Genomic DNA, 18,098 nt, shown 5'->3' with positions numbered 1-18,098 from the left:
CAGTGTGTGATCACAGAGACAACCTCCCAGTGAAACCAGCAACCAGCCAGCGAGAAACTCAGCAGCAGCCACAGACCTGGCTCATAATAAGTACTCATAATAAGTACTACATAATTCCTAGCAGAGTCCTACTGGCTTTGTGGGGGAAAGTATTGCACAGTGAGAATCCATCCAGGTTTGGACTGTAAGTTGATGTTGTTTAGCTAACAAAAATACCAGAAAAACCATAGCAAATATGATGAGCTGTACTTCTGTTTCTTAAAAGGAGAAGATAAAGGGACGATGATATTTTCCTAGCTGGCTCAACKCTGAAACCAATACCTCAGAAAAACTCACAACCCCCCCCTGCTTATTAGGAGAGGGAAAAATGAGAAAAGGAACAGGTCTCTGAGTTATTGAAACTCAGACAAAAAAAAAAATTACTGATCCTGAACCCATATATTAAATAGGATGTTTTTTCTCTCCAAAATATATGGGATATACAACTCATGGAAAATCCATTATTTTAGGGTAGCTCAAGGAACTACATTCCCGAAGTTAGTGAATCAGTTAGTTAGCTGTACAAGGCAGTGGAGCATGACTATGAGGTGATGAGAATAGTTGTCATCGCAAGACATGGTCTGCAGACTTTATAGGGGATTCAGTTCTCAGCTATGTGTATTGTTAACTTTTCTGAGTCATATCCTCTATTGCCACCTTTATTAAACAATAATAGTCCTGTAAAACCAACACGGTATGCCGCTTCCAGCAATTATAGCCTCTTAATAAGGAAGTTATACTACCTTCTGCTATAAAACTGCACTAGAAAATCCTGGCTCCAAACTTTACTAAATATAATCATAATCACTTTTTTGTTTATAACACACTGCTGTGTATTGCCAAAATATTTGGCTTTGGGTGATGATAGTTAAGTGAGTGCACAGTATATAGTTCAAGGCCTTAGAATAGTGATGTACTGAGTTACCCAGGAAGAAAATAGGAAAAGATAATAGTGGTAGGTTTGTCGCTTTATATAGCACAGGCATATTTATTACATTAATTAACTTTGCAGACTTTAATAGAATTTCATTTGGAAAGTTACACTTTTTTCTACTTTCAGAACTATAACAGTATTTATGTGTTTGCAGATTAGGGAACAAGAGCAGTTTGTCTGGATTTGATTCAAGTCTTTATAATCCTGTTATACACATTTTTCTCCCCTGCGTTCATAAAAAGCTGCAAGTTGATAAACATCACTTACTTGGCACAGATCAGCCATTTTCCAGGCCATATACCTGAGAAAAGTACAATCCACAAGCCAACTGCAGCAGGTATTTTAGTTCATAAAACAGAATATGTGTCTCCAACTTCCTCTAATCAAAAATGAACAACATCCCTTGCTATGTGCATTAGGTTTATTACCATATGGTAGCTGATTGGGAAAGTGGTAAACTCCTGGAAGTTCAGCAGCACAGCCTCTAAATGGCAGGGGCTCTGGTCAGCTCCACGGGGAAGAAACAGGGGGGGCTGTGCTCCAGTGCTCCCAGCCTCTCCTCTACCCCATGGCTTCAGACTTTGAATGCTTATGCTGGGAACACAGAAGGTGTATAAAGAATATCTGTAAGATGCTGGGGGCTTATTTTCTTCTCAGAACAAGCTGCCTAGCCACATCTTTTTTTCCTTTCTTTTCCTGCTTGTTGACAAAAACTAATAGACAAAGCAGACAGAGGTATCTCCATTTCTGGCACCCTCAGCACAAGCGTGATGAAAGGATGTTTAAGAGGCAGCTGACTAAGCCAGTTATTTTTAACAACAAAACTACCAGCGGACATTTCTGTGCCTGTCATGTTATCTAGGGCTTTAAACTAACTTGAAATATCAATTTCCATGTACTGAAGAGAAACTGTGAATGTCCAGCAGGCTGGCTTGCAGAAAACTTGGCATTTTTAAATGAAAATATATTGCAAATACTATAATCTCTCTTCTCACTCCTCCCACAAATTATTCATTCAGACATATAGTGAATTGGATAGAAACTACTTATATACAACATTCTATCGGGAATGGGTTAACTCGTAGGCTTTATCAGTAAATGGTATAATGTGTAATGTCAGATTATAGATAATGTTCCACTGGCTAAAATTTCTGTTGCTGAGCACTTATATGTCTTACTGTGTCTTTCTCTGCTGTTCACTTGGAGAACTAGTGTGGCAAAGATTTATTGGATACCTAGATTCTATGTTCGCAGTAGGAGGTACTTTTCCATCCCCAGCTTGGAGCCTCCAAATTAGTCTGTGAATATGAATCACTCTTGATCTACTGCTTCTCAGATTTCTGGACAACGTAAAATATCAGTCTCAAAGCACCTGCACCTCTAAACTCTAAATACCAAACTTTTCTTAATTAACTTTGATTACTTCACTGCCTAAATTGATATAGAAAGAGAGGGAATATAAAAAGCTAGGGATCTGTTCATGCCATAAATCTACATACTTTCTTTACTAAACACCTTCCATTAAAGCTCACATTCTGTGTTTAAAGACTCTCACATTTTTACTCTTCCTTTCAGGACAAATTTCAGGAGAATAGACAGAATGACATTTAAACTTCTAAAACCATTTATCAGAATCTACATTTTAACCAGTTTCACTTCTGTTTGTCTTCTCTTTGGGTTTCAGTTCTCAAGGTCACATTCAGCTGTTTCCAAAGGCTCTGCATTTTGTGCAGCAAGTTAGATGAACAGCTAAATGATTATTTTGTAGTAAGAAGATGAAAGTTAGATGAACCTTGGCATATCACTCAGGGTTTAATTCAGCAGTGAATTCATATCATCAGGATTTATCTACTTTAGAAACTAAACAGTTAACCTAATCATCTCTTTTTATTGCTAATTTAGAAAAGCTTTTTTTCCTAAGTACACTCTCACTTTTCTGAATTCACTGCATGTGACCTGCGCCTTTTGTCCTCTGCACCATTACCAACAGCTAATCCCTCTTATTTATTGATAATTGGACAAAACTGAACAACATGCCAACTCCTGAAAACTGAACACCACTAAGGGCTCTATTCAGGTTTTCCCCCAAAACCACATTAGTTTCCAAGTTCACTTCCTTTGTGGAATATCAATGGGAAAAGAGTTTACAATTCTCTCATGGTTTAGGAATTCCACTAWTTCTAACCTGCACATTGCATAACTGTGTGAGATAAGGAATACGATGCACTGGGACTCAAAAATGAACACTTCTTCTATGAAAGGGAAAGCAAAACTCATTTAACGTTTGCTAATCTATTTGAAACTTGAAATGTTCATTGGAAAACAAAAGTTAGTTGTTAGAGATGTGTTGGCCAATTGGCAAGCGATAATTAAGCAATCACTATTTGTGAAACCTGGCCCAGTTCTTAAAATTTTAACTATATTTTTCATCTCTGTTGTTTTTTGCCAAACACAACCTGCATTACTGCTGCTTTGTCAAATAATCACTAGAACACATTCAAGATAATGTTGAACTTCATACAATCATGTAGCACTGGCAAGCATGTTTTTCTACAGGTTTATATAGGTCAATTAGTCGATGCACATTACATGGGTACACACAGGGTAGTAGCAAACAAATTAAAAACCTGTTAAGGAAAAGTCAGAGTTMTTACCAGTGTGTAACCCTCCTAAAGAGGAGCTCCCAGTGAAAAAGACTGCTGCTTAGAAGCAGGTTGCACTTGACAGAGGCRTGCTGAAATTTCCCCTTCAGGAAAAGAATTTCCTGCATGCTTTTCCTGATTTGTCCCATCTCTTTACAACCTTTCAGATACCCTGCTATACTGATCTGAAGCCTAAAGATGAAGCCTAAGCCCTTCCCTTTCAGAAATCAGGGGAGCAAATAAAATTCCTGCGTGGCATTTGACAAGAATTTGTGTGAGTGAAGTCCCCCACTGAGGTACCCAAGCAATTTGGGAGTGGGTGATCTGTGGAGCAGGAGGCACTGCATATGGGCTTATTAGTCCTGTCTGTCAGGGCTATGCCACTTTAATGTGGCTTTACAGCTTCTGCATCGCAAGCTTATATCTTTGCTATACAGACTTAGCAGCTTGCTCAGAGTGTGCTAGAGTATATCTAACAGAGCCTTTCATTGTGGGGTGTAGATATATTCCTCGAATCTCTGCTTGCCATTACTCAATTTGGGAAATGGATATGAGTAATTTTTCTGTAGTGAGGCTGGCTTTTAGCAAGGGAATTTAGGAAGCAGCATCACACAGTGATCATTCAGAAGCAGATGAAAAGAATCTTCTCCATCACTGTATTTTTTTTCTCTGTCAGCTTCCCTGKCAAGAAATCATGTTTCATTTTTAACAAATGGATATTTTTTAAAGAAAAAGTGACTATTCCTAAACATACATTCTTGAAAGAAGGGGCACAAAGAAGCATTATTTACACATGTTGTGAAACGGAGTAATTTACGTTTATAATCTCACAAATAATTTCAATCATATATTCAGAGCATATCGCCATTGTCAGTCAACTTTAATTTCAGAAATTGGAAAGCATAATGGCTTTTCTTTTCACTTACAAGGGGGAATGAATGTTATTGTTAGGTTTTATTTATGGAGAAGCTGGAGTGTCTCCATAACACAGCATGCATATCTGCAAAAGCCAAGAGTAGCCCCTTGTCCTCTAGCTCTGAGAGGAGAGATGTTGCCAATAAAGATAAAAAAAAGCAGCAATAATCTCACAGGGCCAAATGACATACAGATGGTCAAATTCTTTAGTTTTGGGGGTTTTTTTTATCGACAAGCTTACTGATGCCACTGATGAAGTTGCATTAATTTACAAAGGAAAAAGTACTAGTTCACAGTGCTGTCACTGAAGTCAAAGGGAAAAGAGAAAACTTCCCATCATATACATGAGAGGAAGACTAAACTCCAAACCATTTTCAGAACAAATTTAATAATTTTATTTATTATGTAGGCTTTTTCAAGCATATTTAAGACATGAATTTTTAACTAACTTTAAAACATACAGAAAAATCAAAGGTGTAGAAGCAAAGACTACTACTGGATTAAGAACATCCAAGGAATAATCATACCAAACTCCCAAGTCAAACAAGATGCATATTAATTATCACTAATTTAAAAATAATGTGAGAAATTTTACACAAACCTTGCAATACTTGGCCCTTAACTTCACATGAAAAAGTAGAATAGAATAAGAGGATTTTGCCATAGGAAAAAATTAGGGTTTAAGATATTCTAGAATCTTCATGACCATCAGTAACAACATAATCCCACAAGCAGCTCAGGACACCCACCCTATTGCATTAACCTTTTGAGCTGCTGTTGCACCCACAAGAAAGAAGAAATGTGACTGTGGAGAGTGGCCCACAAAACAGCCTCTGATCTGGTACATACCTAACAGCACTGAGATGTTTCAATTTCTTTGATGGGGCTAAGTGAAAGTTTAGCCATCATAAAGTGAAAATGATAATAAAAAAATCCATGAGACATCATAGTTTTATTTAAAATGGGTCTGGTGGTAATGTGTATACTCAGTGTATACTGGGGCATCTTTTAGAACAGTAAAAATAATGCAAATGTTAACTTAGCTGTTATTGCTGTCCACAGGGAACTACTCTCTTTGACAGCTAGAAGGGAATAAGTAGCACATATTCAGTGGTTAATATCTTTACATGTGCAGCGGTTGCTAGAGGTGAGCCAGGATTTTGCTTTCAGATGATGAAAACAGCATTAGAAAATTTTCCTGGTGGTGCCAACTTCAGCCAGGATGTATATGCAGACTTAGTCAGTTTAGGAGAAATCCAGGCTTTTGTGTTTTAGAGTGCTGCTTTCAGAACACTCCCCATATATCAAAAAGATAGCCAGAATAAGAGTGCCTGGTGTAAACTTGGAAACAGAGGTATGTTCAAGTGAAGTAAAATCGGTCCAGAATTAGCCGCTCTGATGACTATGGTAAACTGGTTTGGGAAAGTATCAGCTGTCAAGATTTATACTAAAATATCTCAAACCATATTTCTTAAACATAGAATCTAAATCTATAATTGGCCAGATGATAAGAGATTTTCACATGTGCAAGTTTAAACACCTAATTTTGATGCCTAACATAGATGATGAGTCTTCCTATGGGGGAAAACTGAAAGCCTAAGTTAGGATCCTGTCAATCTCAGTGACTGCACATTTAGGTTTACTGAGGGTTTATAACTTCGATACCTTGGTTAGCCACATTAACTTCAGCAATATGAACACATCCTTCACTCCAAGGTAAGTAACCTCTTTTTCAGAAGCAATAAATACTCACAACTTTTCATTTTGAATGGCAATTATAGAATAAGGGGAAGCCTGAGTATATATACTTGTATGTCTGACCATTTCTGTTTGCAAGTTCTGTCAGTCTATTCTGCAGGATTAGGAGGGATCATTTCTAACACTGGAGACAAAAGAAGTAAGCTCTAAACAGGCTGGCTACTGCCTAAATACCAATACATGCCTTGCTGTAACGATAATCATCATTATACTGGGTTTCTTGCTGCAGTTTCCCCCATGCATGACCTGAAGCCACTGACAAAGTTCCCTTTAAAAAGTTCCCTTTTCTTTCACTCTCAGCCGTAGAGTGTAGGTAATATATACTATACTGCAACTGCCAAATATTTTTTCATCCTGACAATGGAAAGACAAAGGGTTCAGTAATCATGTAACATTTATCATCGATTCAATCAATTCTTGACAGAGAATGAAGGTGGACTGTTTGATATTTAAAGGAACTGTGTGCTCAGGGGATATTGAATTATCCAAAGATCACTGCTAAGAAGAAACACAAGATAACGTTTATGGAGACTGAAAGTTTCCTGAATTTAGGTCCTGGTTGCAACTTATTTTTAACCACGATTTTCCCTTATTTTCTCTCCTGGTAGCTATGCAGCCAGGAAAAACAAGCAAATAAAGAGCCCGAACAGGGGGCACTACAACTAACAGAGAGGGAAACCAAGCTTCAAATTTGGAGTTTAAAGAGTTAAAGAAGTAATACTATTTAAACAGGGTTGCAGAACTCCTATTAAAAATGGCAGTACTATAAATGTTCTAGTATTGTCAGGAATGTTCTGTTGGATGACACTATACTGTGATTTGTACACACAGCAGACCAGAGCTGATGGGTGAATGAAATGATCCATAACCCTCACTGACACATTTAGAGCAGTTCAGCTGCACACAGAGAACAGTCCATCATTTGCACCCTTCTGTGAAAGCTGGCTTTACCAAGTGTTTCAATGAAATATGTGCAACTTCCCATTTAAATTAGTACCACATGAACCATGAAGAGCACCACAGGTATCTGTTGTAGTACCAGCCTAATGCAAAAGTGGCCTGTCTTGTAATGCTCTAACAGGAAAGACATACAACCATTCATCTGTAACATATTAAAACCAGAAGAAATAAATTACTCTATAGATGAAGAATTATTGCTTGCGGAGAGAATGTGCAAAGGTAGTTCTAAAAAGCAGCTTTTACTAAAAAATTATTGCAACAGCATTTGAATTCCTAATGCATATTAAACCTAGTTTGCATAATCATAAATCATCATTTTTAAATCAAGAAAATCTGTCTGAAACTTTTTAAAGGTTTATTTTACTAGTTCAAGACTATTTCAGCATTACTACTGAGGGAAGCACAGTAGGAGTGACTATAAGGGTGATATATAAAACTTAACTACTTGCCAAGAAAAAGCTCTTCAGTCCTGAATTTTTCAAACTTACTAGTAAGAGCTGCATGAGTATCTAAAAATGTTTTGTGAATATCCAGGTGAGTGAAAAAGTTGAATTCCTATGGGTGAATTATCCCTCGTGTATTGGCTTTCCTTAAGTTGTGTACTGTAGTCTAGTCAGTTAGGCAGAAATCCTGAGAAAAAGCAAGGAATTTACCCAAATGCTACAAAATGTTCATATTAAATTAATTTTAATGGGAAAATGAGAAAATTGATCTCTGAATGCTGATTCTAAGCAAAATATTAAATGCTTGATAATGCCTGAGCTGAACACAAAGTAGCATTCAGAGTAGTGAATATTCAGTAGTATGCAGGAACAGATGCACACGTCTTTTGCTATCTGATTAAGGAACAGTACAAATAACAATAAAGAAGCAGTCATATAGCTGCCCATCCGTCCAGATACATGTAACCCAGTGACGGTTCCGGACTTCGAAACAAGGACAAAGGGGGTCAGTATCTGCAAGCCTGAATTTTCAAAGTGCATCTTGATTTTCAGTGCCTGGATGCTGAGCAGCCTCTGAGAAATCAGTCTCATTCTAGCTATCTCTGGTTAGACCAGTTCTGTCATTTCTGAAAATGAGAGCTTTGTCTTCCTTTGTAGCAAGGCCTAGAAAGCTGGCATCAGGTCCAGCCTTTCAGTAAAACAGGATACTTTGCACTCATATCTGGCCTATATACAATAGCATTGTATAATTAACACTGAGGAAAGAATATGATCCAAAGTATTTTTAATGTGGTTTTTAAAACAGAAAATCTATGTTCATACAGAGAAAACCCCACAGTAAGATACTGGATCAGAAACCCACTTTTCAAATCCAGCTTTGTCCTGAATCGGTGGACCCAGATGCCATGCTTCTCCACTGCAATTAATTGCAGTTGAAAAATGCAACTCAGTCCTTTGGCCTCAGCTCCTCACTGAATGTCTCAGAGGCACAAGGGGAAGACAAACAGATAAGTGCATAGCTGAGCTGCACATCCATTTAGGGAGTAAGTGATCTAGAAGGAGGTAAGGAGCACGGGCATGGGAGGACTAAAAGAAACAAACCAGCTTTACCTAAGAAGCAGGCTGCTCATGCTAAGTAATATGTAAGTTCCATATCTACCTAATGAATTGTTTTCCCCCTGAGTGTTAGGCACTACCAGTGACACTCAGGTGATAGTAGAAGTAAGACTGTCTCCTGCAATTTTCCTCAAGCCATGTTCACTGCCCTTTTGTTCATGGCTCTGTGGTCTCTGAGACACAAATGTAAAGTGAAGTGAAAAGGAATTTTGCAAAACTGCTACTTTTCGGTTGTGTGCAGTCAATTAAATAGAATACTGTCATAAGATATTCAAATAGCACAAGTCTGGAACTGCTGCAATTTTGTGAATGATGTCTAAATAATCTGGATGACTGAGAGTCATTTATATCACTAATCTTACTCTAGCAGCTACAAAATACAGCTCCATGTGTCATGAAACCTCTGTGGTATTTTTCTCCTTACTTAACATAGCACAATTTCAAATGCTAACATATGTCTACATTAGTTACTTTTAGCCTTATGATTCTTGTTTTGTTATCATGTCAAGTTCTTATTTGTATTCGATCTAAATGATCTAAATGAGTTTTCGTTACAATCATTCATTAGGAAAACTCTTAGACAAGATTCCTTTTGCATTGACTGGAAGTTTTCCCATTAAAATTTCAGAATGGAACCCTGTTTATTCCAGATAAAAAATAATTTCTATGTTGTTTTATATATTTCTATTTTTTTCTTTGTGGATAGGAGATACATTTCTTTATTGTTTCTTTTTATATGTTCTAATAAAAATAATGAGTGTTTGAAGATAGTTCTGTTTTATTATGAAAATTCACTGTTAGTATCACAGAATCACAGAATTGCTGAGGCTGAATGGATCCTCTGGAGGTCGTCCAATCTCCCTGCTCAAATCAGGATCAATTAGAGCAGGTTGCACAGCACCGTATTCATTTGGGTTTCGAATATCTCCAAGGATGGACACTCAACAACTGCTCTGGGCAACCTCTTCCAGTGTTTGACCACCCTCACAGTGAAAAAGCTTTTACTTATGTTAGACAGACTTTCCTGYATTTTAGTTCGTGCCCACTGTCTCATGTCCTGTCATAGGACATCACTGAGAAGAGTCTGAGAGATTCTCCAGTCCCTTAGTCATCTTTGTGGCTCTTCACTGGACTCGCTCCAGTAGGTCCATGTCTTTCTTGTACTGGGGAGCCCAGAACTGGACACAGCACTCCAGCTGTGGCCTCACCAAGGCTGAGTAGAGGGACAGGATCACCTCCCTCAACCTGCTGGCAACACTCTGCCTAATGCAGCCCAGGATACTATTGGCCTTCTTTGCTGTGAGGACACATTGCTGGCTTATGTTCAACTTGATGTCCACCAGGACCCCATACATCCGTTTCTGCAAAGCTGCTTTCCAGATGATTGGCTTGCAGCATGTACTGGAGCATGGTGCTATTCCTCCCCAGGTGCAGGACTTGGCATTTCTGTTTGCTGAACTTCATGAGGTTGCTGTCAGTCCATTTCTCCAGCCTGTCARGGTCCCTTTAAATGGCACCACAACCATCTGGTCCATCAACCACTCCTCCCTGTTTTGTATCATCTGAAAACTTGCTGAGCCTGCACTCTGTCCAATCGTCTGGGTCAGCCCCCAATGGCTCATATGCCTGACTAAACCTCTCCACTGCCTGGCTCAACTGGTCATCCCTCAAAGGACAGCCGACATCCAGTGGTTCAGAGGAATATGCATAAATACACACACACACAAGCGCACATGCATACACACAGTCCCCAATCTTAAAAACAGTAAATATGGAATGATTTGTCCTCCATAAATTTTCTGTCTAATTGCTGACAGATGGATATTGTCCTAAACCCAGAGCATGAATTTTATGTTCATGGAATTTATTTTCTTTTTAGCTACTAGAATCAGATCTTCCTGCTATCCTTATAACTACCTAATTCATCTGTAAATCAATGGTGCCTAATCAAAGTTTCACAGAAGTCCATGTAAAGGTAATTCTAAATATGTAGGCTTCTTTGGCTTAAGATTTTTTTTTTTTTTGTATTTTTGTCCATGTATTAGATCCATCATAGCTGTCTGTACCCAAACTGACAGTTAGAAGCACGATCTCTCCAGAGTACTTAGTACCAGACTGAAGTGCCTCATTTTTCTTATTCCTTAGGTATGATATCGRTAGTATATCAACCTCTTCCAGGTCAGGAGCAGTGGTCTTGGTAGCAGCTGCCAATAGCCTTTCTGCTCCACTGTGTATAACCAGAGAGGCAAGACAAAAAGTCTGGAGCTTGAAGTAACTGAGGGGCAAAAAGTTGATGTTTCCTCCCATTAATCTGAGGGATGCTTCTGAACTACTTATCACTGGGCGTAACTGGTTGCATTTTAAACCAGTGCGTGTGACAGTCAGCCTGAATCATGGACAATTTGGGTCAAACTCAAGTGTCTTGCTAAGTCTCCTTCAAGTAACAAAATTGGAAAGAATATTGAATTATTCCATTTAATTAAAAGTTAAATTAATATGTTCCAAGACATGTGCTTACTGTGTATTGTGAAAATAATACATCACTACAAGTTACAATTTATATTCATGCAAACTAAAACTTCTTTTGCCCTTTTTTTATTTCAAACTACCTATTGAATTCTTAATATGTATGTATAGAGAGGAATTACTGATACACCTTAGCAGCTGTGTTGATCAATTTCCCATGTCTGTTTTAACTGTTTTTTCCTAATCTCTTTCTTCTGCACACAATTTCTATGGCTTTGTGTGTTTTCTACACTGTTAATAAAGCTACTCATTAGATCAGTTGGGATTTGCCAACTTATGGTCACTTCTAGTCCAGTAAGCAAATTACAAATCTCATTTCATATGTGAGTTGCTTGGACCACTTGAAAAATCATCATCAGAAGATGGTCAACTTTTCTGTTTTTTTTTTTAATTCTTATTAGCATGTAAGCTATTTTGGACTGACAGTGGCTACACTGCTGAATATTCATTGGTTTGGAGTTATAATCATCTCACTGTTTTAGAAAGGATCTTAAAAGAACTCTCTCTGGAATCATTGTTAGAAGAGATTACACATTTTTCACTTGGCCAGACTAGAGCACATTTTTATATCAATGAAGTCTGTTCAAAAGGCACAATGCCATAATGATAATTCACTATGAACAAAATAAACAAGATGTAAGATTGGAGATCAAATATTGGCAGCAAAGTGGCAAGTTTGCAGAGGATGAGTGAGCTTTCCCTGGGTTCCTCTGTTCTTCAGCATGCCAAAACAAACAGCAAAATACACACACACAACACACAAGTATGTGTGTATGTGTGCGTTTTTTTTAAAATCACATTTTAAAACACACGTGTGATTAGTAGGTCAAGCCTTGCGGCTGTATGTTTAAAAGTAGAATATCGGTGGATGTGTTATTAGATGATTAAATTAGAAATAGATTGTTCATCTGTGATTTAAGCAGTAAATACTATGATAGGGCAGAGAAAACCCCTAACTTTCCAGAACTTTTTCAGTTTGCACTCTCATGTTATATTCACAAAGAATTTTCCTACTTGATATTTGTGGAAAGAAATAAGCATTTAGAAGCATGACTCATTTTATCTTAGAATTCCTATCTAAAGGAAGTCTGATGAACCACTTTTCAAAAGCACCTGCCTCCCTGCCTTGACTATAAAGGAAAGCAAGACAAGATCTCGAGTTAGTACCTGCATAGTAAATGTCTAACTTAGGTTAAATGGATCACACCTATGGCAACTTGCGTAAGGAAGAAATGAGCGACGGAAAAGCATCAAGGAAGGGAAATAGGTGGAGAAGATAGAAAATCAGTATTTAGGGATATGATAAATGAATGTGAGAAAAGATAGAACTAAAAGATAATTTGTCAGGGGGAGGAAAAGGTTATGTGAAAAAACATCAGAAGAATGGCACTGGGGAAAGAGTCTGCAGAAGAAAATATGAGACAGACAGCATAGATGGGATTCAGCTTGCCTACCTTTATTAAAAGTATAGCTGTATGTATGTATCCTAAGTGTCTGAGCATACACCATAGTCTGTTGAGATGTGGTCAATATAGTCACCAGAGTCTAGAAAGCTTTTTATCTCCTCCTACATTAAATATCTAATTTCAGTCAGTTGAATTGCTCTCTGACTCGATTGCCTAAGTCAAACAGACGCCTATTTTGGTTGCCTAAACATTTGACTGCTATTAGAGGTGCTTTTGAAAATCCTTCCTGGCATGTGGCTATTACTGCAGAAGAGCCTCAATCTTCCCTAGATCTTGAGTCTTTCCTAGATCTTGAGGTGAGTATCTTGGATACCCTGGGCATTTGAAATAGCATGAGAAATATATGCATGATCAATCAAATTGAGTCCCAGCTTTCTACTGCCTAAAGCAGGAGTGTAGAAACTAGCTTATAGGTAGAAACCTAAATTTAAGTGTCCAAGTCTGGAGCTAAAGACACTGTTTTAAGTTAGGACAAGTGGAATTGAATCTTATGAGTTGAGAAAGGATAAGCAGTGATAGTACTGAATAAAGTAAGTGAGAAAAAAATATGGATTTGCTGAGAAACTCGTATCTGAAGAGTAAACAAGCCCAGGCACTAAAGAAACACAACAGTAAAAGATGCAACTAGACACATTAGGAAAGAATAAGATTATTTTCATGCAGTAGAAGTTGGTTGCGTGTTTAGATATAAACCACATATCAATATGTAAGCTCTAGGGACCCGGACTTGTATGTAGGTGGAAGATTCTGAGTTGTATGGCATTGTATAATGACARACTAGAAATTCTTTGACAGAATTAATTAAATGAAGAATAGAAGATTTTGATTAATCATATATGAAAGCAATTCATAGCAATGTAAAKAGTAATACCAGTACCAAGCAAAAATAGCAGAGTGTTATTTATCTTATTATTCTGTTCAGTTTAAATTATACTCTTCCACAGTTTCATATATCTAAGATTATTATACTTACAACATATAGCATTAAAAAGGCCATCAAGAAAGCTAGACATTTTGGCATATGTGATTGGCAGTCTGGAATGAGGCACTGAAAGAATCAAATTTTTCTGATAAAATGATCATTGGAAGGAAAGTTAAGGATATTGACAAGTGAGGCTCTAGGTATAAAGGTTAATAGCTTACTTTGATGAATGGATCTCACTTGGTGTTATGYCTGGAAATAGGATACTGGTCTATTTAATATTCTTTTCACATCATAAATATTTTCTTTGCAACGGTAACAGCTAGAAAACATTTTGCTAAATAAAACAAAAATTTCTAAAGGACAGCTCCACAAAAAGAATAGATTGGTGACCTGTCACAGTGCTGAGAAACTGGTTTGTAATTATCAACCTTTCACACGTATGCACAAAAATTTGAACTGCACATTCATTTTGTTAGCAGTTTTGGCAACATTTTTGAAATACATACACAACCATATTGCTTCTAACTAAAACTACACACAGCTAATGGTCAACAAAAGAACTGTCATGAAATTGTTGAAGTATTTGTAACAGTATCTRTAAGACCTTGTACTTCTTTTGTCTATTCTGTTCTTTCGCTGTTGAAAGTGTTTATAATAGCATTTGAAGGACAGGTATGACATATTAGTATATATAAACTCTTTCTGACCACTTCAAGAATCCATATATACATTTGAATTTTTTTGGTCCCTGTATTTTTTCTGTCAGGGTTTTATTTTGCTTACCTATTTTTATTTCTAGTCTAACATTAGTTAAAACATATATCTCTGTATTTAGGAGGCACATTTAAGTCAGGATAGTTTGGCTCATGTTGGAGAACAACATTTGAGTGTGCTTAACTGCTTAATTCAAGGAAAAATCAATTAAACACAAACATCACCATGGAATAAGCAAAATAACCAGAATGAATGCTGAGCTGCGGAAGACAATAATAGCTTCAACAGAGACACTTCTGTGTGGTTCCATGAGTTATGCTAACCTGTATCTGATGTAATGCTGGAGAAAAAAGAAAAAAAAGTAAAAGCAAAAGAGGTGCAAGATATCACAACACAGGAGAGGACTGAGGACTGTAAATGCTTATTTTAAAAATATGCATAGTCTACAAAGAATCTTCTGTTACGTATCGATTCAGTGCCCAGTGCTGTGAAGCTGCCTTCTCTAAGCACTCCTGCACACCAACTAATAACAGTATGGAAGTTTTTTTAGTATAATTTTGATTTCTGTCTGTCTTTATTGTGCAGTTAAGTTATTACCTAATGGATGGTTAAAGATTTATTCAGTCTTTCAGCAGATAAGAAGGCTTTTGATAGAGTTGAATTGTACAATTGATGTTTTAAGAAATTTGGTACCATCTATGCTTTGCTAGGAAAACTGTAACATGATATATTTTCTGTTAGGAGACTCCTGTGTAGCCAGATTTCCTATAAGAAACTGCTTTCAGTACTGTTATGGGATCCATTCTTTCAAAATCAGACTACTTATGGAGGCAAAAGAATGGATAACTCTTCCCTTTCCTTTTCTTCTGGACCTTGCAGATCTTAGATATATAGCAATGTAAATATCTAGGAAAATTTCAGAGGCCAAAACACTTAATATAGTGCCGTATTTGAGGGCCAGGAAAAATTATTCTGTATGTTCCTGGTACATTTAGAGAAGTGTCAACGGAAGTAGTACTTTTGGTATAGTTGTGAGGTAAACTTGTTCTTAGAGACGTGTTCAGTGAAATTGGTTAAACTTGGATGGAGTTTATTTTATGCCCTATAGAGCTTTCTTTCAGTGCTTTGAAGAGCAGATCATCTGACATCTGTGTTTAAGTTTATTTTCTGAATGGGCCCTAAAATTTAACGTTTTTTATTCTGTTACCAGTGACATCTTTGTGATTTTAATTGACCCTTCCATTTTCTTAATCTGCTGATAATAAAGAATAACTAACATCAAATAATGAATATATAAAATATTTATTTAAAATTACATGGTAATAATTTAATCCCTGTGAAATAGTCTACAGTAATAAATCTCTTTCAGATTTGCTAGGATTCACAAAACTAAAAATGTCTTTATTAAAAGACTGCGAGATTATTATTTGTTATTAATTTTAAATGGATTTTTCCTATGTAAATATTCATCTTCTTTCAAAATATTAACTGGAGGAATATAATTCATATACATTTTCTAAATTTTAATAAATATAAAACAAAACAGATCAAACCATTATGTCTTCTTCAAAGCCATCTCTAATTCAATAATGAAAGTAACATTATAGCAATATTCATTAAACACTTACAGGTTATTGACCTCCATAGCTGAACAGAACAGAGGCAGTCAGCCTTAAAGGACAAATATATCTTAATTTTTGTCATGGGTGGATTAATGGCTTGCCTTTATTGATAACATTTTCTATTCAGCTATATGGAGGACTTACAAAATGAAGCACAACAAAAGGATTAGAAAACAAAGAAATAATATGCCTAGCTGGACACACCATTTATTCCATTTTTGATTGCTCGGTTATCAAGTACAAGGCATTCCTTTTAATATATTTACTCAATGATATTTAAGATTCAAAGTAAAATATAGTTTAATGATGTTGTGAATACCAGCTATGTTGCATTTTCATAAAAATGACTAAACTGGCAGAGTGGATTAAATGCTAGAGCATTTTGGAAGATGACACTCTAGGAAGATTTTGCATTTACATGAACTGGATAGTGTCAGAAATTTGTTTGCATTTGGGGATTTTCTACTAAAAGTGAAGAGTAAACAAACATGTTACCATTAATATTACATGGTTTGCCAGCATACATTATTTGTAGTTTGAAGGACCATCCCATAGAATCCTTACTTTTATCAAACAAGCTTATTAAATTTTAAGGTAGACCAAGRTGGATTTCATTTAGTATTACATTATTTCTTGCACAAAACTATTAGTATAGAAAAAGCTGCCTGATACAATCAATATATTAAAAGCTGTGTTTCTGTAGGTTTCTTATTGATAGGTATTTGGATTTTTTTTTAATGACATTTAAAGAAAAGCTTTCATACATAATTGTTTTCTTCAGGGATGTCTTCATTCAGAGTTGTTGACTTCACAACCACATTGATGACTTCACAACCAAACTGATGACTCTCAATAGCTTCCATGTCAGAAATAAACTTTGATTTTAACATTTTTTTTATTCACTGAATTACTGGCTTAGAGACCTTTATCTTCAAAATTGTGTTCCTGTTCTTTTATAGCCATGAGGAGACAGACAAATAGCACATGCAAAGCTGTGATTTTGGTACATCAATATTATGCTGGTGAGTGATAGAGCACATCAGTATCTAGTGTTTGCTTCACTTTACATCAGTGTTTACCAGGGAATTTGATGATCCAAAACTCAACGACTCCTGTCATAAATACATTTGCTAAAGAGAAGGAGGGAATTGTGCTATGGCAGCATCTTTTTTATCTGATTCTTCCTCAAAATCACAGTGAAATATTTTGACATATCTGATGCTGAAAAGGGAGGAAGTAATGAATAATAAATTTAAATTGGAGTATCCTTGATTTGGTCTCCAAAGCTGAACTCTTAAATTTACCTGAACAGGATTTCTTGGATGCCRCGTGCCTGTATTTTTAAATAACTTTTGAAATATTTATATATTATTTGTATTTTTATGTCAAAAATATTGAGAAGTATTTTCAAAGCATTTCTTTAATCCTTAATAAAACATAATGTCTACCTCCAATGGTGGGTAAGGTGATGCTAAATCATTTTCAAGTTTTTAGGATCGACCAAGTCTATTAGTACCTTATACATATTGAAATTTCTAAAAAYAAGTTATTATTGATGTAACATTCAATACTTCTGGAACTTCTACTGCTAATAATAATGGTAATATAGCTGTTCATGTTTCCAGTAACATAACTGTGAAGATTCTCATTTCATTCAGCTCACTTCCACTTGAGTTGAATCAAGCTCTTTCATTTCCATATAAACCCACGTTAAAATTATTTTGAGTTTTCCTAATATAAGCAGCGTACATTCTGGGGCAACAACCTCAGAATTAGCTCTCTTTTACCAGCTTCTTAGTAACAGCTCACTTTGCAATTAACCTCATGGAACTCAGTGCAGTTGCAATAAGTGGGGCCAGATTCAACCCAAATGCAAGATAATAGCGTCAGCCACATGGAGACAAGTATGAATGATCACCTGTCACAGGAACACAAAAATGTCTATGACCTTCATCTCCTAAGTTATTTCTACTTTCTGCTAAAAGACCAACTATATAATTATTTCCAGTTCTGAAAAGCCAAACTATGAGCTCTTAAA

The sequence above is a fragment of the Apteryx rowi genome, unplaced genomic scaffold, assembly GCF_003343035.1.
Source record: "Apteryx rowi isolate R43461 unplaced genomic scaffold, aptRow1 scaffold_103, whole genome shotgun sequence".
Lineage (NCBI taxonomy): Eukaryota > Metazoa > Chordata > Aves > Apterygiformes > Apterygidae > Apteryx > Apteryx rowi.
Note: the sequence above shows the minus strand (reverse complement) of the source record.